The following is a 25443-nucleotide window of genomic DNA, read 5'->3' as shown; positions in this document are numbered from 1 at the left end:
TTCTTGAACACACGAAGGAGGGGCTAGGCACGTACTGGACGTACCTGGAGGATATGGACGCTCACCCACTCAAAGTTAGGGACCTCCTGTGGGCCCCTAGTAAATTCATTCCCAATAGACTAAGATCACACCCAACGCTGGGTGTCCTCTGGGCGATCTGGCGGGAAGGCCCTCAGACAGCACACCTAACGACTTGGCCGTCCCCGCTATCATCACTATGGGGACACCCCTTCAGACTGGGAAGCAGGGGGTTCCGTAACGCTCAGGCCTGGTCGGACTCGGGGATGGAATGGGCGGGGCAAATGTTCAAGGAGGGGGAAATTCGCCCATACGAGGAAGTGAAAGAAGCCCTGGGTCGGGGAGCCCTCTCCATCTTTGATTATCTCCGCTTGAAGGGGATCTTGTGCGACCAAGCCTGGGGACAGAACCTGAATAGGCAGCTGACTCCCTTCGGAAAATTTGTGGACACAGCAACCTCTAGGAAGGGGGCGGTATCAGGGATGTACAAAATACTAAACACTGTCAACCTAGGGGAGAGGAGGAGGTTTCGTATTTTCTGGGACGATCTGGCGGGCGAGGAGATTTCGGAGGACGCTTGGGCAAGGATATTTAAGATTGCTTTCCATGGGAATTTGTTCACGGCGGACATGGAGCATAACTTTAAGATCCTGCAGGGATGGCATAGAGATCCTGCGAAACTAGCGAAAATGTTCACGGGAGTGTCTCCCGCGTGCCCGAGAGGGTGTGATCAGGTTGGCACGAGAGCTCACATGTGGTGGCACTGCCCGAAAGTCCAGGCATATTGGGCGGAGGTACGGGGCTGGATCGCTGAAATCACTGAAGACATGCTCCCCCAGAACCCTTTGACAATGCTGCTGGGCCTCCCCCCGGAGAACACAGAGATACTTAGATACCCAAGGATGTGGGAAACCATGCTGAGGGCGGGGAGGGTGGCCCTGGCACAAAAGTGGAAGAGCCCAGAGACCCCAACGAAGGAGGTCTGGTTGAAAAAGGTCAAACACATGTTTCTAATGGACAAACTGACTGCAATGATTAACAATAAACTGGGTATTTTCCAGGCGAACTGGTTTGGTGTACAGCAGTCCTGGGGATGGGATGTGCATTGAGCTAAGAGGAGAGAAAGGATGGGACCGGGAGCCAACGGCCCGGGAACAGGCGGATGAGTTGCAGCCACAAAGACAGCCAACGTACCACTTTTCTTGCGTGCTATAGACAAATAAAATGACGGCAGTGTCCCCCCAACGAAGGGGATCTATCCGGGCGAAGCTACAGGGGGGGGGTTGGGGGGGGGTGTGGGGGGGGGGGGGGGTCGGGTCGTTGGGCCAGCAATCTGTACTTCCTTTTGATTCAGTTTTTTTTTAGCCTGTTTGTTGTATTATTAAAAATGCCAATAAAACAAAGTTTTAAAAAAAAAACAGTGGACGATCGAGGGTGAGACGAAGAAAAATGGTGGAAGAGATTGATCGGCGGCGACCGAATAACCTGCCTCTTGGCAACTATAAAGATTTTGGAACACACATTGAAAATGGTAACAGATTCAGGGTCCCACCCTGGTTAGCTACTTCGGAATTCAGCCTTTTCAGCTTTTTCTTCTTTTGTAAAGTTCTTTTTGAACACACAAATAAAACAAAAAAAAAACCCCAAAAAATTATGTCATTTTGTCATTTCACATAATGTCTAATCACAAGAGCTTTAATGCAAGCACCAGATGGCAGGTGGCACTCCCCAAAACACAAATAGATAAATAATGCACAGGACTGCGTCTATGAGTGTCATAACGCCCAAAGCAGACTCATATGTAATCTGGTAAGTAGACCCTGTTTGGCCATAAGAACCGCACACATACTGCCCTCCATTAACAGGACAAAGTAATTGCAGTCCATGTTGAGGAAGATGGACAAGGCTGGCTTATGCAAATTAACTCCCAGAAGAGGCCAACCCAAGAGGAATCCTGCCTCACGCGCCATTTTAACAATCCCCATAAAGTTGCTAGCAGGCATCAAGAACTTCCGGGAAACCCGGCCCAGTGCTTTGCTCCCAGAGGAACCATGGTTCAAAAACCTTGCACATTTAAAAAGGGGCTACATTTCCTGTTTATAGAACCCTGACGTTCGGGGCTTAGCAGGAGAAAGCCCCAGGGCTTTGTTCTCCTGTTTTCTTGTGTATGATTCCAACATGCTCAGGCTCACAATGACACCCGTGCACAGTGGAAGGCTTACAAGCACAATCCCTGTTAAGACAACTAAGTGTTAATTTCCTTAAAGAGTTTGCACAAAAGGATGGCGGAGCTTTGGGCCTGCTGGTGTTCACATTGTTGGTTTGCATTCTCCCTGCTGCTCAGTCTGGTGCAGTTACCTTACTATGGCATAAAACTCAGGACATCCTGTCCTCACTCTCCTCCTATCACCTCCCTCTGTCTCTTCCCGACTCTTCCTCTGGCCCTTCTGCAGCCACCCCTCCTCCCTCCTTCTCTGCCTTTCCACTTTTTTCTGCTGACGAGGTTTCCAGACAAGTCCGATCTATGAAAGTCTTGTCTAAACAGGTTCGCCCCTGTTCCTCCAAAACCATCAAGGACCACATCGACTCCCTGGCTCCTGCCCTGGCTGACTTTTGCAACCACTCCTTCGCCTCTGGAGTCTTCCCATCCCCCCTCAAGCACTCCCTTGTGCACCCTCTTCTTAAGAAACCCTCCTCCGACCCCTCCTGCCCGGCTAACTATCGCCCATTCTCCATCACTCCCTTCCTAGGCAAGCTCCTGGAGAAACTGGCCATCTCCCAGCTTAACCTCCATGCTGAAACTGTTGGTAGTCTCCATGACCATCAATCTGGCTTCAGAGCGGCCAGAAGCACGGAAACTGCTCTCCTGAATATCCGTGAGGACCTGCTCTTGAACCTCGACTCCAACACTCCGTGTGTTCTCATTCTGCTCGATCTCTCTTCTGCCTTTGACACTGTCAACCATGCCATCCTGCTCAACCGTCTCCGTGATGACCTGGGTATCACTGGTCAGGCTCTGGCGTGGCTGACCTCTTTCCTTTCCAATCGACCCTCCCAGGTCCAACTTGGGTCCTTCCTCTCTGACATCTTTTTCTCCACCTGTGGTGTTCCCCAGGGATCTAATCTCTCTCCCTGGCTGTTCAACCAGTATCTGGCACTCCTTGCCCACCGCATCGCCGCTCTGTGCCCCTACTTTCAGTGCTATGCGGACGACACCCAGCTCATTTTCAGGCTGCCCTCGGCCTCCTCCTTTCCTTCCCTCATCTCTGACTGTCTGCCATCCATGAATGGTGTGCCGCCAATGACCTCTGCCTTAATGCTAGTAAGACTGAGATTCTACTCATCGGCACACCCACTCCCTCCTTCCCTGTAGCTCTCTGGCCATCCTCGCTTGGCCCTCCTCCTGCTCCTACCTGCAAGGCAAAAAACCTCGGGGTCATCTTCGACTCCACACTCTCCTTCTCTCCTCATATATCTGACGTCTCTAAGAAGTCACACTACCAGCTGCACCTCCTCAGAGGTATTCTTCCCTTCCTCTCCTTCCCCCAGAAGCTCACTGTCTCCCGAGCCCTGGTTCTCTCGAAGCTGGACTACTGTAACAGCCTCTATCTTAATCTGCCTGCCTCCACTCTCCGCCCCCTGCAACTCATCCAGAACAGAACTGCGAGACTTGTCCTTGGCCTCAAGTCCAGGGACCGTATCTCTCCAGGACTGAAATCTCTACACTGGCTCCCAGTGGCTGCGAGGATTAAGTTCAAAACCCTCTGCATTGTCCACAAGGCCTTCTGGGGCCTGGGGCCTAAATACCTTCAACTCGCTCTTCCTAAATATCTTCCTTCCCGAGCCCTTCGCTCATCCATCTTCAACTCCCTCAGGGTCAGCCGCTTCTCGAAGCAACAAGTCGGGGGTCGATCTCTCGCCGTGGCAGGGGCCTCCCTCTGGAACAGCCTTCCTGCCTCCCTGAAACTTCAGGAGAACCATCTCCGGTTCCGGAAGCACCTCAAAACCTTCCTCTTTGCTTCTGCTTTCTCTCTCCCTCTCCCCTGCTAAAGTCTCGACTGAATCTGCACCGAATCTGCAACTGGGCCACTCTCACCGACCTCGGTCCTGGTCCCAGCCACTCTCCTCTTGCACTGCCTCCCTGGCAACCCCTGCACTGAGGGACTGTCTCTGTATCCCTACAGCCCCCCCCTTTCCCAGCACTTGTCTGCACTTACCTTGCACTTGCCACCAGCTGGCCCTATTTATTTACTTATTCTACTTACTTGTACTGCACTTTCCCCCCCTTCCCCTTGCACTTTTCCCTTCCCCCTGCACTTGCGCGGTCTGAATGACACCTGGCCTAGTAGGATCGTTGTCTGTCTTCCCCTTGTTCCCCCCCCACCCTGCCTCGTCGCGCCTTGAAACACTTGTGTATAGGCGCGTTACAAATGTCATATCATATCAAAGCACTACACAAGCAACAAAACTTGCATAGCCTCATGAGAACAGTCAAATCATAGTAACATAAAATAACAAAAGGGTGCCAGACTGTCACTGCATACAGAAAGACATGCCATCTCTTTCCATACCCACCCTGTTTGTTGTACATCTACATCTGCCTTTCACAGTCTGCATAGGGAGCTCCGGGTATATTCCTACACTACAGAGGAAGTATTTATTACTATACTTTAACAGCGTACTCCCAAGTAAGGCACCACCCTGTCTCTCAGTGACTTTATTTCAAGTCTCGCATGACATGACAGAACAAACTCTTAACATTTTGACATAAGGGTGCCACACATTTTTACATTTGATAGTAGCAGTTCGACTACTCCATTCCCTTGCTTTCTGTTACCAATAGCATTCACCCAACCACACTCTCCAGCGCCCGAAGTTCTCCAAATCTGCCTTGTAAACACAACCCAATTATCACAACACTTTAGGACATAACTGCCTCCTCCGTTTTGCTGAACTATGATCCATCAATGCCATCACTAAACATTCTTCCCCTTCCCCCCCCCCCCCCCAACACCCGGCTGAATCCCTCTCTCCATATGAAAGCATGTCAAAATAATAAAAAGCGGTCAATATAAATTGCATCCGTGTTAGGCTTCATGGCCTGTATACAAGAAGAGCTACAGTGACACCTTAGTTTGGAGAATAGCCCCAATACTAATTTATCCAGATATCAGCTTTTGTTACACACAAGTTCAAATTGTCTAGATGCACACATAATGGGTCTTCCATTTCTAATACTTTGCACAACACCCCAAGTCTTAGGATGCGGCTACCCCCGCAATAAAAATTCAGTCTAGCTGCACAGATAATATCGCGATAATTGTGATAATTGCTGCAATACTCTTGTGCAAAGACTAAGGATTGCTTCTTCCTTTTACTCGTGGACTGTATCAGGGACTGCATTGCCCACAAGGTGAACTTTTAAATAGCCACCTCTTCATAGTACCCCATGAAGATAAAGAGAAAACCAATGAATCCTCAAAAACTCAAATTTTGTTGTTGAAGGCTGTTCACGTCCGTGTGGAGGCGGGATTACAAAAGGGCGAACGCGCCCCGAAGCAAGTACCTGGAAGTACCGATTGGCTGCTTTGCCGCGCTTGTCGTGCGTTTGCGTTCTTGAGTCGGTGCTTCCCGGTACTTGCTTCTATTTGGGAGGAGTTGAGTTCCGCTAAGTAACCGTGCTAGGGGGTGAATAATGAAACGTGGCATATTATCATTGAAAAACAAAATTGAGGTGTGCCGGTGTGGTGAGGCGCAGGGTTAGAACTGAATTTGAGAAGACAAACTAAAGTCAATGAGACCCTTACAAACCAAATAAGATTGGGTTGCTGCACGAAAGAGGCACCAGCAGTCACCTCATAAACTGCTAATAGATACAAACACTTGAAATTGTCACCTCTAAATGATTGCGCAGCCCTGAGCAAATGGTAAATGTCCTATTCAAATTGAGTGTGTAACTGGACAACAGATACGGTGAAACAAAGAGTCCAAAGCAAGTAGATTCTTCAGTAAAAATACGCTGTTGAAACAGATTTTATGAAATGATGCAAAAACAAGACTGCCGACACGTGTTTCGACCCAGAACAACGGGTCCTTTTCAAGGCAAGACGTATGTTATTCAAACTGCGTTGGAAAACCCAAAGCCCTCCTGGGGGGGCAGATATATGGGCCAATTCTAAAGTAGTTGATTCTCCTCAAGAAAATAAGCGGCAAATAACTGAAGCAGTCTCTGTTACTGATACAGTGTGGTACATTCCCAGAACATGGGAGTTTGTTCAAACATTGCAACTGTGAGTTCAGGGGCTGGTTCCCCACTGTGGCCAAAGTCAGAAGCGTTTGGACTTTGGCCACAGTGGGGAACCAGCCCCTGAACTCACAGTTGCAATGTTTGAACAAACTCCCATGTTCTGGGAATGTACCACACTGTATCAGTAACAGAGACTGCTTCAGTTATTTGCCGCTTATTTTCTTGAGGAGAATCAACTACTTTAGAATTGGCCCATATATCTGCCCCCCCAGGAGGGCTTTGGGTTTTCCAACGCAGTTTGAATAACATACGTCTTGCCTTGAAAAGGACCCGTTGTTCTGGGTCGAAACACGTGTCGGCAGTCTTGTTTTTGCATCATTTCATAAAATCTGTTTCAACAGCGTATTTTTACTGAAGAATCTACTTGCTTTGGACTCTTTGTTTCACCGTATCTGTTGTCCAGTTACACACTCAATTTGAATAGGACATTTACCATTTGCTCAGGGCTGCGCAATCATTTAGAGGTGACAATTTCAAGTGTTTATATTATCATTGAAATCTGGTATGCCCCCGTGACAGCAGCTCACACAAACTCCTACAATGCTACTCTTATGAACACTCCAGAGAGTGCTCGAAAAAGGAGCCGGAGTTGTTCAACTCCCATAGCAACGAAAAATTCATCTAACGTTTGTCCGACTTTGAAAACAACAAAACACACGGACATGCGCTCCTTCTTTTCTGACTCAATTAACTCCAGACTCCCTGCAACATATGCTGCCCGAATCAGCAAATACAGTGAAATGGCTATAGCAGACTCGACAGGAAATGAGATAAATAAACCCTCATGTATTGTCCTGAATAAACAACAAGAACCTGTTGAACTGGCTGTACAAACGACACTGGTAAGAAGTGTTGTAAAATCTCCTCATGTCATATTTGCGAATGAAAATGTTTCACTCACAGACAGCGTGATGTATTGTAATGTGTAAACTGCACCTGCAGCCTTAATTGGGAAAAGGATCACTGGTAAATGTGCCTGCAGATTTAGCTGTAATAGATATTGACCTAGATACCTCTTGTTTTTCGTCACACGGGCTTTCTGAAAACCTGTCGAAGTCACCGACTTATTTTTGGACTCTGTTAGGGAACTTTCTTTTGCGGCTCCCACTCTACGCAAACCACAGGAAATAAACATTCTGTCTGATCTGGAGGGTACTTGAAAGATGCAGATGGATTAACTGAGATAGCATTGAACTCAATGAACTCTGCCATACAATTACTGATGAAGCTTTTTGAATAATTAAATAAAAAAAATTAACGCAGCAATCTACTCAAATTGACAAAAACAGTTTTGCAACAAATGGTTTCTAAAAGTCTAGAGATTCATACAAAACCTTTATGTAGTAAGATACTTAGGGTATCGGCTGCTTGTCAAACAGAACTGCAAAACGGAGTATGTAATAAAAGTAAATTATATAATCTCTCCGTACCTTACATTCCAGAGCTCATCACTGACTGTCCCTGGAAATTTAGAAGTAAAAAGGCAGAAACTCCAAGAAGAAAAATTAGTTGGAGAATACACTTCTGAATAAACCAAACTATGCCCTATTCTCTGGAGGGAGTGAAAAATTTGAAGGGGGAAAGTGGTAGTGAAAACAAAAAAAATGGTTGCAGCAAAGAAGAAACCTCCAAATATCAAAAATGTTAAAACTATTTCCTGATCACAAACAAAACAATTTATTAAAATTTTGCAGCAACCCAGAACTGATGCTGCGATTTCTTTAAAAGCAATAAGAAATATATGCTACAGACACAGAATAAAAGGCAAAATGCAACAATAAACAAGAATGATAATGTAAAAGCTTACGCCACCCTTGATGACTTAGTGGAAGCGGCTTTGACTGCATCCACTCAAAGTGGAGTTTCCCAAGCGCATGGTTCAACTGTAAATAAAAATATACAAAATCCCATGCAGACTGGCAAACCCGTCACTGAAAAAGATACAGCTGAAAACCAGCGAAGTGAGATCAGACGAGCAGTCGATGATTATATGGCTGCACACCCGGCTCAGAAATGTTTGAAATTTAGCATGAATGATTAAAAAAACAGAAAAATCGCAAGACGCAGATGTTATTGCCGTTGAGGATGGGTGTTGCAATAATATAACAAATCATCAGTCACAAAATAAAACACGTCCAGTCAATTATGTGACATGAGAAAAATAGAAATAAGCTCTAATAAAGACTTATCTGAGCAAAAGTCCAGTCGCTCAATCACTAACAGGCTCCGAAATAAGACAACTGATAGAGTCCACAATTTCTCATGTTCTGGATGGGAGAGTTGCACCAAATGGTCAGCCGAAACAACTCCAACCTGCTGATGTGCAAACTCAAAAAGCATTGGGTCAAGTAAAAAAAACGCCCGGCCATACACTCGCTTACTATGTTGTGCCGGCCGTCCCCTGCAATCCAATATAACCGAAATCAATCATCGGTTTTGTCAATCTTGGCAGAGATCTCTGCTTTAGATGACATTTGTACAATAGACATTGAGCAAGTTGAATTTACTAATGCAATCAATAGAACGTCAGTAACTCTGTGGATAAACTCCAGGGTGGTTTTAAACACCATCTGGGTGGTAAAATCGCAACTTTTTGATTTGGGCTTTGTAATTCTCGCAGGATCTAATCAATTGGAGAAAAGTAGGTCCGGTACATCAAATTCTTCTAGCAATCTGATAAATCAAACCACAAGAAACCAAGTGTTAAAATCCAATGGAGCCTGCAGTTGCAATCAGAAAGCCAATCAATATTAGCTAGCTAAAGAGAAAAATGATTTGATTTCACTAGTTAGCTGGAACTCAAGAGGTTTGAAGCACATGATACATAATGAATCTTCTTCTTTAGAATCACATGACATGGTCATGCTTCAGGAGAACTGTCTTATGACTACTCCTTCATGGAATAATGTTCAAATACATCTGGTTCCAGCGAACAAAGCTTGCTTTGGTAGACCTACATCTGGCCTTTTAATTGCTATCAAGCAGAGCTCTTCACTTCAATCTGAAAATTGGTTTTCACCAAACCCGTATATCCAAATGATAAAACTGTCCATAAACAATATCTCTAACGCGCTTATTAATGTTTACTGGAACCCTAATGGAATATCTGACGACAAGTTCCTAGAAACAATGAATGATACATTAGATCTAATATCATATGACCTCAGCATTAGGCACATATTAATAGCTGGTGATTTAAATTTATATTGCTTGGATTCAGATCTCCACCATGAACGGTCACGGCTGGAAAAATTGTCTCATTTGGTTAAATCAAGAAATCTTTTTGTAGTAAATGGAGCCCTCATCAGATCCAAAACCAACATGGCATAGAGAGTCTAGTGCTGGCATCATCGATTATATTTATGTAGATTTGGTGCTCATGTCACAAACGCTATATTTTCAAGCCCTACACACAGATCTGAGCGACCATAATATACTGAATATGATATGGGAATCTAAATGTTTGCCCACAAAACCTTCTCGTGATTATATGCAAGGTAAGATAATTATAAACACTGCACGTAATAGATTCATCTGGACGGAAACATAGGATTTTAGAAATCATTATGATATACAGATAAATCAATCAGGCAACTCAAGACAAAAGGCCAATGTAGTTTACCCTGATCTCATGCAAATGTTTCAGCCAAAGTCCATTCGACACAGGAAAAAACAAATGTCAACTCTACACACTTTTAGCTATGAAGTTAAGAGCAAGAAAATTCAAGTGCGCAAAGAAAAACGGGAAGCATTAAAAGGCCCTTATGAGCACAGAGCCAGGACTCTAACACGCATTCAAACCAAATACAAGAACTGGTTACAGGGAATGAAATCATTATACCAAAATGATGGAAGCTGCATGTTAAGAAATTTGTGTAATAAAAATACCTCACAAACTTGGAGTATTATAAATCAGTCTACAGCTGGTCACCAGATAGCAATACAATCAAATTGTGTTAGTGAACAGGACTGGATTGATTACTACAAAAATATTTATTCACAATCTGGTTTATCTGTGTGCTTAGCAGTCACTTCTAAACCTGCAGCATTCCAATTGGATTTTGATAGAGATGATATTTTGTATTACATTAATAAGGCCAGTCGATCGAAAGCTCCTGGGCCGGAGGGTTTATCTAAACTGGCTTTGAAACAATTTCCTGAACTGTGGGCAGATATTTTACTAATCATGTTCAATAACATAATACATACTCAAACAATCCCAAAATCATGGAAGCACTCGATCACCATTCCGCTATATAAAAAAAGTTACTGGGCGAAACCAGCAAGCTACAGACCAATCTCATTAGATGCTCCTGGGAAGATATTTAGCCGCATCATCTTCAAAGAACTAAATGTTTGGTCTGCTAGAAATCTTAAGAGATCCCTTCCAGTCGGGTTTTGTTATTGGGCTTGGTACAGCCCCGAAAATGATTACTCTGAATATGATGAAATCACAAAGCGCCATCCGGAAACAACCACTGTATTTAACGCTTATTGATTTCCGGATGGCATTTGATTCTATAGACAGAGATTTGTTATTTAAAAAATTACAAATCTCTGGATGCCCTTCTTCCCTAATAGCTTTGATCAAAGAGCTTCACACTGATACAACTATGCAGGTGCGATTGACAACTGAGGGTCTTTTATCAGCTCCTTTTAATACTTATCGCGGCCTAAAGCAGGGTTGCATAATGGCTACGATTTTGTTCAACTTTTTCATTCTGGACATCGGAGAATCCTTTTTCCCCCCCATCGGGTCTGATGCTCCAATGCTTGGGAATCAGCGTATAGCCTGGCTGCTATACGCTGATGACCTAGTTCTTTTATCTCAGTCTCCAATAGGATTACAAAATCTTTTGACTTGTCTGGCCAAATATGTTGAAATAAACAAGCCAACTATAAACTTAGACAAATCGCACATTTTGGTATGCAAAAACTCCAGAAAGAGCAAATCTTTTAATTATAAGTGGACTCTGCAAAATGTTGAACTGAAGATTGTTTAGAGTACAAATATGTGGGTACGACTGTACAAAATAAAATAGCATATCTAATTCATCTCATTTGAGAAACTTGGATAACAAGCTAACAGCCTTGATTTCGCAGGCAGAAATCCTAGTTTTTAAATATGAGAAATTTACATTTAAGCACATAATGCTATTTTATGAACAAAAAGTTGTCCCTGTACTGATTTATGGAGTTGGAACCATGCTGCTTAACCATCAACATACGTGGAATACACTAGAAGCACTTTTTTGGAAATGCCGATTTTGCGCTTTGAATTAGGTTTGGTGTCATTGGCAGTACATGTTTTGTGCAGAATGTGCAGTTTATTTCGAAAATGCTTGTTAGGCCTGGAAACAAATAATTTCTTGAGTGTTATAGCGCATTATTTGATAGTATCTCACTCTTACTTTGACATGGCGTAATTGTGTGTTTAATGCCTTGTCTGAAGCAGATATTACTCTAACTCTTTTAATAGAAAATCCAACTTGTGCTAAGGTGAAATTGTACCAGTGTGATTGGATAAACAAATCGAGGAAAATGTTTAAAGGTATAAAGATTTTAATACACCCACATTTGGTTTTAAAAAACTCAGACAAATGTCGGGCTATTTATTGAAATGCCCGTCGCCACAAATTCAAAAATAAATATTTACGGTTTAGATTAAATTTGTGGCCTACAAGGGACATTTTGGCTTGAAGAAATGTAATGCCTAAAGAAACCAATGTTTGCCGCTATTGTAATATTACTTTAGAAAAAGAGACTCTAGAACAGGCTTGTCCAACCTTTTTGAATGTGGGGCCGAAGCATTAACTTTTTGTCACCCAGTGGGCTGGCGAGCCAAAAGTCAACAACCTCACCCAAAGCAGTATATTAAAAAGCGATATTGTGTGACCTTTGACACAATAGCATCACAGGCAGTGATAGCCATGCAGCCCCAAGGATAGCTTTTGGTGTCATGGGCAGTGATCAAAGGTTAGTTGCTTGTGATTTCTTTCAGTGTCTGTGTTCATATTTTTCTGAAATAGTGGGGGCGACCGAGCGTAGCGAGGGAGCTACAAGGTTCTAGGGAGGGTTTGGGGGGTTCCCCCCCCCCCCCCCCAAGAATTTTTTTTCAAATAAGGGGTTGAAATGGTGCATTTTACAGCAGAAAAGGTGACCAAAAAGCCATAAGTGTACAGTCAGTTCTAAAGGGGAACATGAAAATTCCATGTCACCAACAGCAGAAAAGAACATTTTACAACACAACACATTTTAATGATCTATGTGTCCACAGTGTAAGACAGCACTGTCACTGATGTAACACATCGTCATGCTGGTTGTACCCAAAATATGCCTCTGTAGCAACATGTCTATGCTGGCTGTTCCCAATTTAGGCCAGCATTGTCCTGTACAAAGCATGATTGATGCTGCCTGAGCATGTGCAGTGTGCCCAATACATATGGCAGCTTATCTCTGTAATACACATTACTTCTGTGGTGATGAAAGAAGCATAATTCAATTCAACAGATAAAATGTGGAAAAGCGATCACCCAAAGGTGAACCTAATTGAAGAAACGCAATGTGAGCACAATCTAAAAGTATGCAACCTAGCAGGCCTAGTGCACACTTTACCTTTTCTTTCACCAATAAATCAAGGGGGGGGGGGGGAGAGCGCGAACGCAGTCCCCCACTACCAGAAATAATGCAGTCGTGTATCCCGCATTTGGGAACATAGCAGGGGTCAGCAAATCCGATGTGCAATGGGTAAGCCTCACCCTGGGAGATATGCCATCGAGATCACATTCTCCCCTGCCAGCTAAGTATGAGTTGCATGCAAGAGGGCAGGGGTTGGGTCAGTTCTGGGAAGCCCCGCTAAGCAAGGGTGAGAAGGCAGGCCCTGACCCAGCCCCAAGCCTCCAATCCCTGGAAGCTCTGAGCGTCTGCAGAGCTGCCTGTCCCGCGTGTAGGGGGAAGCTCCAGCAGGCAGAGCCCAGCAGAAGAGCAGATTGTAGCACAGTTTCTTTCTCCCATCAGGCCCTGCTCGGCCCGAGATTTGTATAAATAGCAGGATGGCTTGAGCAGGCCTGTTGCAGTCTGCCCACTGGCCTGTCAGCCCCACACGGGCCCATGGCCCTCCTGAGCGTAGCCGCTCAGCGCTGGCCCCATTCACACCATCATAATCATCCTGGACCTCGACGCTCCACCACCCCTGAATCTCAGAGTTCTGCTCAATGACAATGCTGAAGCTTTGACATCTTTGCCATAACCATATGCCGTGTTGTGTCAGCCGAGCCTGCACAGCGCCAAAGGCAAGTATTCCCTTGTCAGGGCCCAGAGGTCACCGAGTCTTCCAGTGCCATCCACTTGGCACGGCCTACTGTTCCCAGCGTTTTCTACCCACAAATCAGCACCACTGCCAAACAGAACTGCATCATTGGGGCCCATCGCTGCTGCTCTCCGACTTGACCCCAGCCCAGCGCAAAGGCACCCATGCTTCTGGTCTGATGCTGAAAAGCCTGGCTCTGCTGAGATCCGAAAGACAAGAACTAAGGTATTTTGGGAAGATAGTACTATTGTTTTTTGTGTTGCAACTGTATCAGCTCACACCTCTCCTGAAGGTTATAGGCTGCCCTCAGACTGCGCTACCAAAAGAGTGAAAATAAGTTATACCTGTTGGGCTTGCCTGTTTCACTTTTATGATTGGGATCACTGCTGCATGGGTATTAAGCGCGTTATAAATAACCTATCATACCACTCGTTTTTTCTACAGAGCTGCAGCAACTATTCGAAGTGTACTCCGATCCATTTTGTGAACAAACTCAATCCACTAACAAACGAAAACTTTGGTTCCCATTGATTTGGATTCCTTTCTATACATTTCTGGAGAGCATTTTTTTAAAAGGTTGTTCTTGAGTGTGTAGATTATTTGCTATTGCCCACTTTTGCTGAATGGCAATTTCGACAAAACATTTTTTTGCCGCATTGTTTTACGCTTTTTTACCAAAAAAATATAGATGGTAATTTTGGGTAAGGTATATAGAAAGTGAGGGTGCAGGGGTTCTGCCACCGGTTTTTGTGGTAAAAAAAGCAATAAAATTGACCCAAATGAATGTGGCGAAATTGGCATTCGCCATAAAAAAGGAATTCTCATTCGTCTTGTTCTTTTATGTGTCCCGAACAGAGCACAGAGTAGTTTTGCGCACAGGCACATTTAATAAAAAAAAAAAACACAATTTTTTTTTTTTAACTCAAGCATTGTCCAACATACGGCCTGGCGGGCCGCATTGTGGCCCGCGGGCCATACGTTGGACAACCTTGCTCTAGAACATTGTGTGGTAAACTCTGCCCGCAACTCTGTGCACAACCTAATTTACATTTTGATAAATTGTTTTGCCTACATAATATGGTAGAAAGTGATGAAAGATGGCCACTCATTTTCTCCAGCACAAGGCTTGCTGTTATGAAAGCTATTGTACACTACCTTGATGCAGTAATTCCAGATGTAGTCAAATAAGGGATGAAACATTCATGAAATTAGTAAAATACAGAATGATATTTTAGAAATTTGATATTTTAATGGCAAGGTTCAGACTAACAAATGCATTGATTGTTATAGTATAGTAGAGAGCATATATTTTAAGATTTAGCCTTCTATTTTGAAGTGTTTTAAATATGAAAAGTTTTAAGATTCATGAAATTAGGTAAAGCTAAAATGTGAATTTTGAGTTTTAAACATTAATGTAAGAACAAAACAATGTAATATCACAAGGTCGATCCAAATTTGGGAAATGTGGCTGAAATTGATGTTCCAATGGCACCTGACTCCGGTCAGGTTAAATAAAATATCTCCCAATGCGTCTAGGATGTGCTGGAGGGAGTGCGGGTCAGAGGGCTCCTGCGCCCAGATCTGGTGGGAATGTCTCCGAAAATCGATAATTTCTGGGTCCAGGCAGGTCTTGGGAGTTAGGGTTGGTCAAAATAGAGGGTTGGACTCGATAGGCTTAAATGGGATCTTAGCAACCCTCACAGCGAAGGCAGATTGGAAGCTCTACGTGATGCTGATGTCGGCAGCCCTGGTTTTGGTGCGGAAACGGAAATCCAAAGAGCCGCCAAAGGAACATGAATGGATGGTCAAACTCTGGTCGCTTGTAGCTCTAGAATGGCTTACCTATTCTATCCAGGGAGACCACCTGCGATTCATTTCTGACTGGTCAAATTTGCTGTCCTACCTAAAGGCAGGGGCTCGCCGTGCTTGGTGTCCCAAGGCTATGGAGCTTCTTGGCATAATTGCTCCGCAAGATGAATCGGACTTGTGAGGGACTGGAGCAAGGAGCCAACTATCGGGCCCTGTGAAGCTGATATACCCTACATTAGTCGCAACTGGTTTATATGCTAACTTGTAATTGCTGTTGCTCTTGGAAGGGTCGGGTGGGAAGGGGGGGTGGCTGAGGCGGCGGGGGGGGGTTTGTTTGTTGGTTTTTGGTATTTTCTGTATTTTGATGAAACTGCTAATAAAAACTTACTTTAAAAAAAAAACAATGTCATATCAATTTTATGAAAGTTTTATTCTCTTCATTTGTAATAACTGTATATTAACCATGTAAATTTAAAATGTTGATTCTATCAGCCAATCCAAATACAAAAAATTAAAAAAGATAATCTCTCTTGCGCATACTCTCCAGAATACCTCTCTACACCCATCCACATGCCTCCTCAACATGGGTGACTAGCAAGGGCATGGCCACCCCTACCTACTCTCCTATTGCCTAAAATGCACACATGAATTCTATGACCCACTGACGATTTTCCTATACTTGGACATACACCATACCAATGGTGAAAGGCGCTATACAAATGCCCATTACATTACATATGCAAAACGGTATTTTGCAACAGGTTGCAGTGACTGACAAAAACTACAGTTGAACTAAATAATACATACCATTCCTGTGCTCTAGATGTTCCATTTCGTAAACGCTTTTTTGGCTGCAGTTTCATGGTAGAGAGCCATTACAATCGAAACGTTTCTAACATTTTCAAATGGCAAAAAGTGTGCTATACTCTTTGTAAATAAAAACTCGCTGAAATTACACCCACAAATAAACGTTACCATTTATAGAAGGATGCCCATGACTGCTGGCATCAGAAATATGCGACATACTGCAACATGCACTTGTCACCATTTACCATTTGTATGCGGGCTTCAGAATCTGATTAGTCAGTTCTGCCCATAAGAGACATCAGACAGGAGCTGAAGTGCATAAGAAGCTGTGGGACACTCGGTCCCACCAACTCACCATACACACACACACGTACCATTTCGTCTCACCAACCAATAACGCACCTTGCACACACACTAAAATCTTCTCCATGCTCTGCTTGCACCGCCCTTTCGACACCTGGTTACTCCGTCTGACTTGTTCTCCCTTATTCTCACCCGAACAATCCACACTGCTGTCTCATTTGGGACCACTTTATACTCTTTCTTCCCCTCCCATTTGTCCTGGGGCCAACCTGGTTTCCTAGACCCATTGCTCCTTGTTCTGTGCCCGCAGTCATCTCATAAATGTGCAAGGGCTTAAAATCCCCCTGAAGCCCCAGCCCCTCCACCAACACTGGTCCGGCGGACCTGTGCAATGGTGGCCAGTAAATATTACAAGCAGTTTTAACGTTCGTATGCGCATGGTCTTTGAATGCAAGTCTACTGTAGTTCTGCAACTGTGGCCCTCAAACACACACGGTCTCCAAGTTCCTCAGTGCTTGGTTTGGAATGGAGTTCCCTGGTTGCTGGTCGGTAGCGCGTTGTGCTGCCTTGGCGTTCTCAGATGCCCCTTTCACTCTCAGTTACCTATTCCCTCCTCTGTCACAAGGACTTCTGGATGTTGGGGTCCTAGAAGAGAAAAGACCTTGGCAAGCCTTTTGTATGACAGTCACGGGGCAATTACTTGTAACCAGGCAAATAAAGGTGATACTGAGGCCCTCCCACCTCCCTCATACTGGCTCCGTCAAGCACCAGGGTAGTTCTCCTTCCCCAGGTAGAGAGGGGTACCCACCCCTCCCCTTGACAGGATGAGCCCTCTGAACCAGTTACACAGTGAATCATCAACAGCTATGAGTCTTTTCTTCATGGCTTTTTTCGTGTGATGACACCCGAACACAAGTAATGTCAAAAGGCAGACAAACGAGTGAGAGGAAGTCGGCTGGATAAGGTGGAGTCCTGAACATGACAGAATCCTATGAGGTTCACTCCAGGGAACAAAAGTCATGGAATGATGGACATGTCTGAGAAAGAAGCAGTGAACAGGGGCAAGAATGCAGAAAAGCAACCTCACCCTGTGAAATGCGGAGATGCAGAGCCACAAGAGCGAGTACAGCTGGTTACTGTGGAGGATCAGAAGCAGGCCAGAGACACGGTATTGAAATTATGATTGGCAGTTTCTTAAATGTTAAGAAAGAGGCCTAACTTTCCTTATCACTATGTGGGTTTACCTTGTCTATGTAAACAACTACGGTGCTCTTCCATCGTCGGGAAGATAAAATACAGAATAGGTCCGCTGTCCAAATAAAGAATCCTAACTGACCCTACCACTATTCTAACAAAAATAAGGTCAGGAGAAGGTCTCCATTCTCCTGATTGTCTTGTCTCTCAAGATGTTCTTTGGCTTCCAGCTTCTTACTAGTGGGTTATTTTAAAATAATCTCTTGTCACTCTTGTTATCTTTTCTTGTAATTCCTTCACAAGCTCTGAGGTTTATCTCCTCTTTATGGATTGCTTTCCATGAGTCACTTGTGTCTCTCATCTTTTCCTTTGCAAGTAAGTACCTTCTGTACTTGGTAGCACAGGTCTCCTTAGCTGTGATATTCTTTACTGATAGTTAAGGTTCCCCCTCTCATATGATATGATATATGATGTGGCATTTATAACGCACCTGTACACAAGTGTTTCTAGGCGCGACAAGACAAGGAGGGGGGAAACAAAGGGAGGACAAAATAGCGATCTTACTAGGCCTTGTGTCATACAGATCGGGGAGAAGTGCCGGGGGTGGGGACAGGGGACGTTCAGTTAATTTGCAAGTGCAGCCAGCGGGTGGCTCATAAGTGCAAAGAGAAGGGACGTAGGGTTGCAGATACAGACCCTTAAGTGCAAGGGAGCCCGGAGGCAGTGCGAGGGCAACAGGACATGCAGGAGCCTGGGACAGAGATCAGAGGGTGACCAGTTCGCGGAGCAGTCCAGTGCATCAGCAGGGAAGAGGAATAGAGAAAGCGAAAAGTAAGGTCTTGAGTTGCTTCCAGAACCGTAGGTGGTTCTGCTCAAGTTTGAGAGAAGCAGGGAGGCTGTTCTAAAGGGAGGCCTCAGCTGAGGAGATGGATCTGCCTGCAACTCTCTGCTTAGAGCAGCATTTGCCCCTCAGAGAGTTGGAGGTGGATGAGCGGAGAGCTCAAGAAGGAAGATGTTTTGGAAGAGAAAGTTGGAGGTAATAGATGGGATCTTTTGCTAGTCTTATCTTGCCTCTCGGGGATCTCCCTTTCCTTCCCATTAAAGGATTCTCCTTGTTTACAGTCTGTTCTTTGATGAATCCTGCAGAGTGCTCACAGAAACCCTACCAAAAGTCTCCTCCCACATGGCATGGGGAAGGCAGCCACTACCTGATCCTAACCCTGCGGGTGGCATTAGCTGGGACAGTCACCTGGGAGAAGAAGGGTCGCAAGGGAATAGGAAGACTGTTGGGTGAGCTGCAGTATCTGTCTTCCTAAGAGGAAGAGATGTCACTGATGACAGAATATGTAATTGCTTGTTGTCGGAGTGAGGTTTTCTGTTCCAAAGCTATTAATTATGGGGGTTGCGAAAACTGTAGTAATCAATCATTGTTAGGATTCCAACAGCCTTGACCTCGTTGTGCAGCCGTGGAATTCCTCAAGACAATGTACCAGTTGGGTGTAAACAAAACCACACACACACCAATTGGGAGATTGACCAGAAGGAGATCAGCGGGACATCTGGGCCTGCGCGACGTACCAGCAATATTCCAAGTGCAGGGTGTTCGGACTTAAGCGATGAGCCAAAATTATTCCAAGCGTAGCTTTGACCTATAGAGATATTTAAGGAGGTCACTACAAAGTTAGCACACAAACAAAGGATAACTTATAAACAACACAAAATCTGTCCTGTGGATATACAGGATGATAAGAGGCAAGAATGCAGGTAGAAAGAATGAGGAACTAGCAGACATTCAGAAAAGGAATAAATGGAGGAAATGAAGGCTTACCGCCGTGTAGAGATGCAAACGTTCTTCTCTGGCCAGAGGAGGAAAAGCTAAACCCGACGACACGCGGATGCCTCAGCCCTAGGATGGCCAATCTCTAGTCCCAAATAGCCACTGGACCGACGACACGAGGACGCCTACTGCTAAGGTGACTAGTCTCTAGTCCCAATATGTCACCGGACCTGACGGCACGAAGACGCCTTAATCACATGCACCTCCGACCAGAGAGAAAGAGAGACTTATCCTTGAAGCCCAGACGGAATAGTGGGAAGCCAATCAGCAGGTGTTACGGAGGAATCAATGTTCAAATATGGAGTTAGATACACTCGAAATTATATGATGTCTTCCGCTGATTGAGGTGTATACACGGTACGTTTTGGGTCGCCGAGTATAATGGAAATGCAAGCCTCCCGGCAATTCAGCAGCCAGATGAATGAGCAACGTGAGCAGGCAAATAGCAGCCAAAGAATGTCCGTACAGCAGAAAATTAGGTCGGCAACTGGCTGTCGAATCCAAACAGACGAGGGCAATCCGAAGGAAGGTCCGTACGGCAGGCAGGGTTCAATAATCCCAGGCAAGAATGTGATTCGTAAGCGAAAATTTTGGAACAACAAATCAAAGCGCAAGACAGGGGCAGAATCCGTAAGACAGAACCATAATCAAGAAACCAGGAAACGTAACCAAGAGCAGCTTCTCGCAACGAAAATTGACTAAACTAGAAGCGCCGGGCTTCTTCCTGAAACAGCTTATGAGCCGTGCGTCACATGATCGCGTACCACGCTGCACGTGACCACGGGAGGACGAAAAGCATCCTAGTTTCCAAGTCAACCGCACACGTTCAGAGAAACGGGTCCGGGCTGTAACAAAGACCCAATGCGCCAGTGATACAGGGCATTGTCGGGAGCAGCGAACCCTGAACGTATCAGCACGGACAACTTCGTTGTCCTTAGGAGATTGTGAATGTGGGAACTGGCCAACATTGATAGTTCGTTTCTTAACAATCATTTATCAGTCGTAAAGCTCCCGCTCCTAATGCCCACATCTATAAGGGTAAGAACTCTTGTAGTCCCCAAGAAAAAGTTAAATGTGGACATCAGAACATTACCATCTTAAGTTCTGAGAAAGATAATTCTGTTGATTCCAAACCAATCACAGACTCGTTTTAGCATTCCTCCTGAAAATATAATCAATAATGGAAGTGAAGAAAGTGTATTTAAAAACACTGCAGAAAGAAAAATATAATTTGAACATTGGGGACTTCAGGTCCCACAATACTGGGACAGGAAGAGGGATTTGGAGGCACTAGACTGCAAGGGGCAGTCTAGTGATTCTAATGACCCACATCTGAGAGGGACTGGTGCAGGCCATTGGGAGAAGCAAAAGGTGGAGTAATTGTGGAGACTCCACGTTGCAGTGGCAGCAGAAGTTGAAGGGAAGCCGAGAGTCACTGCTGCTTGTGAAGTGGATGCCGGCTTCATGAGGGTCTCTACCCTTAATGACCCTCTATGCAGAGGCTGCGCAGTGGGAAGCATTGTTTCAGCAAGCCTTTACCCTGGGGGCCCTGAATGCAGAGGTTGTGCGGCGGGAAGCGTGGTCAAAAAGCTTTCCCCAAAGTAACTTGTATTTTGGTTGCCGGCGAGCACCAGAGTGCTCGCGGAGGGAGGAATGCTCCTCTCCCGACAGGCAGGGACCACAGGAAGCAAAAAGAAGCAGATTACCTTGCACCAGAAAGCAGAGGAAGCAGAAGTGGCAGCGGAGCAAGCATACGTGTATGCAGCACCCAGTGAGTTCACTAGAATTGCGTGACCCGGGAACGCACTGTAATCGCCCACTGGCCAATATTAATAATATAGAATACTGAACTAAAGAACAGAAGCTATAGTGGCAGATTGAGAATAACATTGCATACCAATCTGATACAAAGCGGCTAGTGAAGCAGTATACCCACCTTGGGAACAGATTAGAAGGTTATTTTTATAATTACAAAGATCAAAGTAATTGCCAAAACTAAAATATGCAATAGTGAAAGAAATAGACAACAACCAATGTAAGCAAAACCAACGAGGGCAAAGCAAAAGCAAGTTAATAAGAACCAATATTGCCAAGGCCAAAAGAGGGCAATTAAGAAGCAAACCAATGATATCCCCTATTGCCTATGAGAAGAGGCAATAGTTGATAAAAAAAAATCAAACAAGAATTGTGTAAGCCAAAGAAGAGCAAGTGTGATAAAAAAGCCATTATCAGCATTTGGATAGGGTATGGCCTTTATAACGCGCCTATACACAAGTGTTTCAAGGCGCGACGAGGCAAGGGAGGGGGAACAGAGGGAAGACAGACAACGATCCTACTAGGCCAGGTGTCATTCAGATTGCGCAGGTGCAAGGGAAAGGGCGAAAAGGGAAAAAGTCTGGGGGGTGGCGGAGGGGAAAGTGCAGTACATGGGATGATAAAATAAACAAGATAAATAAAAAGAGGCCAGTTGGTGGCAAGTGCAGACATAAGTGCTGGTGGGGGAACTGTAGGGATACAGAAAACAGTCCCCGGGTGCAGGGGTTGCCAGGGAGGCAGCGCAGGCGTGCAACTGGCAGGGATTGGGCCCAAGAACAGAAGGGTGGCCAGGTAACCAGTGCAGTCTCAGCATCAGCCAGGAATTCAGCAGGGGAGAGGGGGGAGAGAAAGCAGAAGCAAAGAGAAGGGTTTTAAGGTGCTTCCGGAACCGAAGGTGGTCCTCCTCAAGTTTCAGGGAGGCAGGGAGGCTGTTCCAGAAGGAGGCCCCAGCCGAAGAGTGCGATCTACCACCAACTCGTTGCTTGGAGAAGCAACTGACCCTGAGGGAGTTGGAGGCGGATGAGTGAAGAAGTCGAGAAGGAAGATATTTAGGAAGAGAGAGTTGAAGGTATTGAGGCCCCAGAAGGCCTTGTGGACGATGCAAGAGTGGGAAAACAAGAGTGGCAGAAGAGCTGCCTTTCTGATGGAAACCATTCAGGAGGAGAGTAGCATAATCTGCATTGCATGTGGCAATCACAACGGTGTAACAAATGGTGCCAATGTGTTTTATGTTTTCCCAGAAGCAGCAGCCCATACTGAAAATGTTGATACTGATGTGGTTGAAAGCCATAAGACTTTGTTGTGGCAGGAGAGCAGCCCCCCAGATAAAGTATTCAGGAGGAGAGGAGCATAACCTGTGTTGCATGTGGCATAAACAGCAGCAATGTGTTTCATGTCTTTCAGAAGAAATATTCATTGCTGAGGTTGTTGAGTCAAAAGACCTTACTAAGTTGTGTGAACTGAAATTTACCACAGAATTACTTGTAGCAGTGTTAGGAGCTTTTAGCCCTGGCAAGCGAGTATACCAGGGCATGGGACTTTGTATTAGTAGACCTGCCAGGTTAGTGGTGGACCAGGAAGAAGTTATTGAAGTACTGTGTTGTGGCTTAAGACTGGAGAAGAGGTAGTGGCAAGGCCACTACAAAGTCTTGTGAATCATTGTGAAATCATCCTGACAAAACACTGCTGTTGCTTAAGATGAACTATTATTTTATTAATGTGACGAGTTCCAAAGAACTTTCCACATAAAGTCCATGTCATATGTACATACATATTGAAACATACATATGAACACTATTACAAGTGTTACATATAGTCATTTTCAAGATGACACTCATTTAACACCTTAAGAGTTTCCCTAATGAAAATTTCAATTAAGTTCCAACATATCACATAGTTATTCTAAAAATATTCCTAAAAACGATATTAGGAACTAATTTCAAAACATCACATACGAAAATGACTATAATGTAATAATTTAAATATTACATACCTTAACATTAATGCACTATTCCCTAATCAGCATTCACATCCATACAATATTGCTATTATTGATCTATTTCATAAGTTCCTTTACCTTAGGCCACACATGGTATAACGCGATGTGCACAGATTTATTTTTCGGTATTCAAGCAATAGGCCCAAAATGCCTTGCTCTTGGTGCTCTCATAACTACTGGCAATCTTTCCCAGCATATTCATATACAATGGACCATTCGTGCGACATTCAGTTAATGCATGCCAAAACAGTTTCAATATTGACCCCAAGGCCACACATACGGCAAATCCTATCTTCGTATACTAATACCAGTTCTGGGCCTAAGTTCACCAGCACATGTAGTTTGTTCATTCTTAATAACAGAAGAAATCTACGTAAAGCTGGTGATGAGCAGAGCTTAAGGTAATTCTGAGGGACCTTCAATGTCTGCAAAAGTTTAACCGTCTCACCATACATTTCAATTTGGCAAGATGAGTATAGTTTGCAGCCCAATCCCATTCTTTCAATTTAACCACACATTTCGTTTGCAGAATATGGAATTCTTTATCCCAATCAGGGCTCCAATCAATGTTGCCAAATGTGGCTTTCACCAACTCTGAATCTATCCCTCTTTTCCGCACTGGCAATAGTTCATCGTAGACTTAATAGCGGACATATTGGCCTGGTTCTAGCTTTTATATATAAGCATCCTCTCTTTAATGCCTGCGCTGGTAAAGAGATTAGTCCTAGTTCCAGTCTGATCAGTTCAATAGGTACACTGCGACCCAGTCCTAAAATCGTTTTCCAGAACGTTCCCTCTTTAACCTTCAACCAAGCCATATGACACAAGCATAAGGCCTCACGTCCATATAAAATAGTGGCGCAAAATCATTGCTTATTGAGTAAAAGTGTTCCATGGAAGCTGTAACCTGAACTCTCACCAACATGCATACCAATCATCACTGTTAATGCTAATCTTTGCCTCTTTAGTTATTATTCAGGCATAGTCACCTTTGGTATTTAATTCTACACCAACATATTTAAAATAATTCGCCTCTTCAACATGATTTCCCAGCATATACTCCTTAGGTATAGGTATACTCATTTCTTTATGTGCCAAATGCATCACCTTGGTTTTCTCATAGTTGATTACCGAGCCATTTTGATTCGCATAGCGTTGCAATTCCCCTAAAGATCTATGAAAGCCGGAGAGTCTGGTCACAAACCACCACAGCATCCGCATATGATATGCACACCACCCTCTCCCCACCACGTCTGGGAGGGCAATTATTCACATTCCCCAATGTAGTAGGTAGGTCAGCAAGATAGATATTGAACAGCAGAGGTGCCAACACGCAGCCCTGTTTTACCCCTCTACTAGTCGTTATCGGTGGTGTGAAGGTGCCTCTGCTCTCCAATCTGACCTGTACTAAGGTATCTTCATGCAATCCTCGGACTGCAGGTAAAAGGCTGTCCAGGCAGCAATAGGCCTTCAATTTTGACAATAGTCGATCATGCTCCACAGTGTCAACCATTGCTACGTACAGATAGGGATTCCCTTTTACTTTCGACTGCATAATCAATGTATTCAATAGTCATAGGCAATGTATAGTGCCAGAGGTTTTCCACGAGATCGGCATTATGCCATCCGCACAGACTTTAGAGAATAGAATAGCTAATAGTTCAGCCCGTAGTTCTGGGATGTGGATAAAAGCCAAAAGACTGTCTTTATCCCCCCTGCCCCCTCCCCCTGACAATGTATTCAGGAGGAGAGGAGCATAACCTGCGTGGCATATGGCATAAACAGCACCAATGCATTTTATGTCTTTCAGAAGAACTATTCATTGCTGAAGTTGTTGAAAGTCAAAAGACTTTACTAGGTTGTGTGAAGTGAACAGTTCAACAGAAGTACTTTTAGTATTGTTAGGAGCTTTTAGTCCTGACAGGCGAGTATACAAGGGCAAGGGACTTTGTAGTAGTAGACCTGGCAGGTTAGTGGTGGACCAGGAAGAAGTTGTTGAAGTACTGTGTTGTGGCTTAAGACTGAAGTAGTGGCAAGGCCACTAC

General features: G+C 44.6%; 1 protein-coding gene and 1 non-coding gene across 5 annotated transcripts in view; both read right to left on the bottom strand.

Moving 5' to 3' along the window:
- LOC138489101 (uncharacterized) overlaps window positions 1-25443 on the bottom strand; it is a 501288-nt gene that overhangs the window by 172012 nt on the left and 303833 nt on the right. Inside the window, exon 3 of one of the 4 annotated variants that reach the window (XM_069616697.1) lies at window positions 7756-7786. The exons of the other annotated variants lie outside the window; for them this stretch is intronic. The gene's annotated coding sequence lies outside the window, so the exon portion shown is untranslated. The remainder of the gene's footprint in view (window positions 1-7755; window positions 7787-25443) is intronic. 4 annotated transcript variants of the gene reach the window in all.
- Window positions 12971-13132, bottom strand: LOC138490514 (U1 spliceosomal RNA). The gene has a single exon (XR_011275492.1). It is a non-coding gene; the product is annotated as a U1 spliceosomal RNA (small nuclear RNA).

The sequence above is a fragment of the Ambystoma mexicanum genome, chromosome 9, assembly GCF_040938575.1.
Source record: "Ambystoma mexicanum isolate Mex_15411 chromosome 9, UKY_AmexF1_1, whole genome shotgun sequence".
NCBI lineage: Eukaryota > Metazoa > Chordata > Amphibia > Caudata > Ambystomatidae > Ambystoma > Ambystoma mexicanum.
Note: the sequence above shows the minus strand (reverse complement) of the source record. Positions and strands in the feature narration are given on the sequence as shown.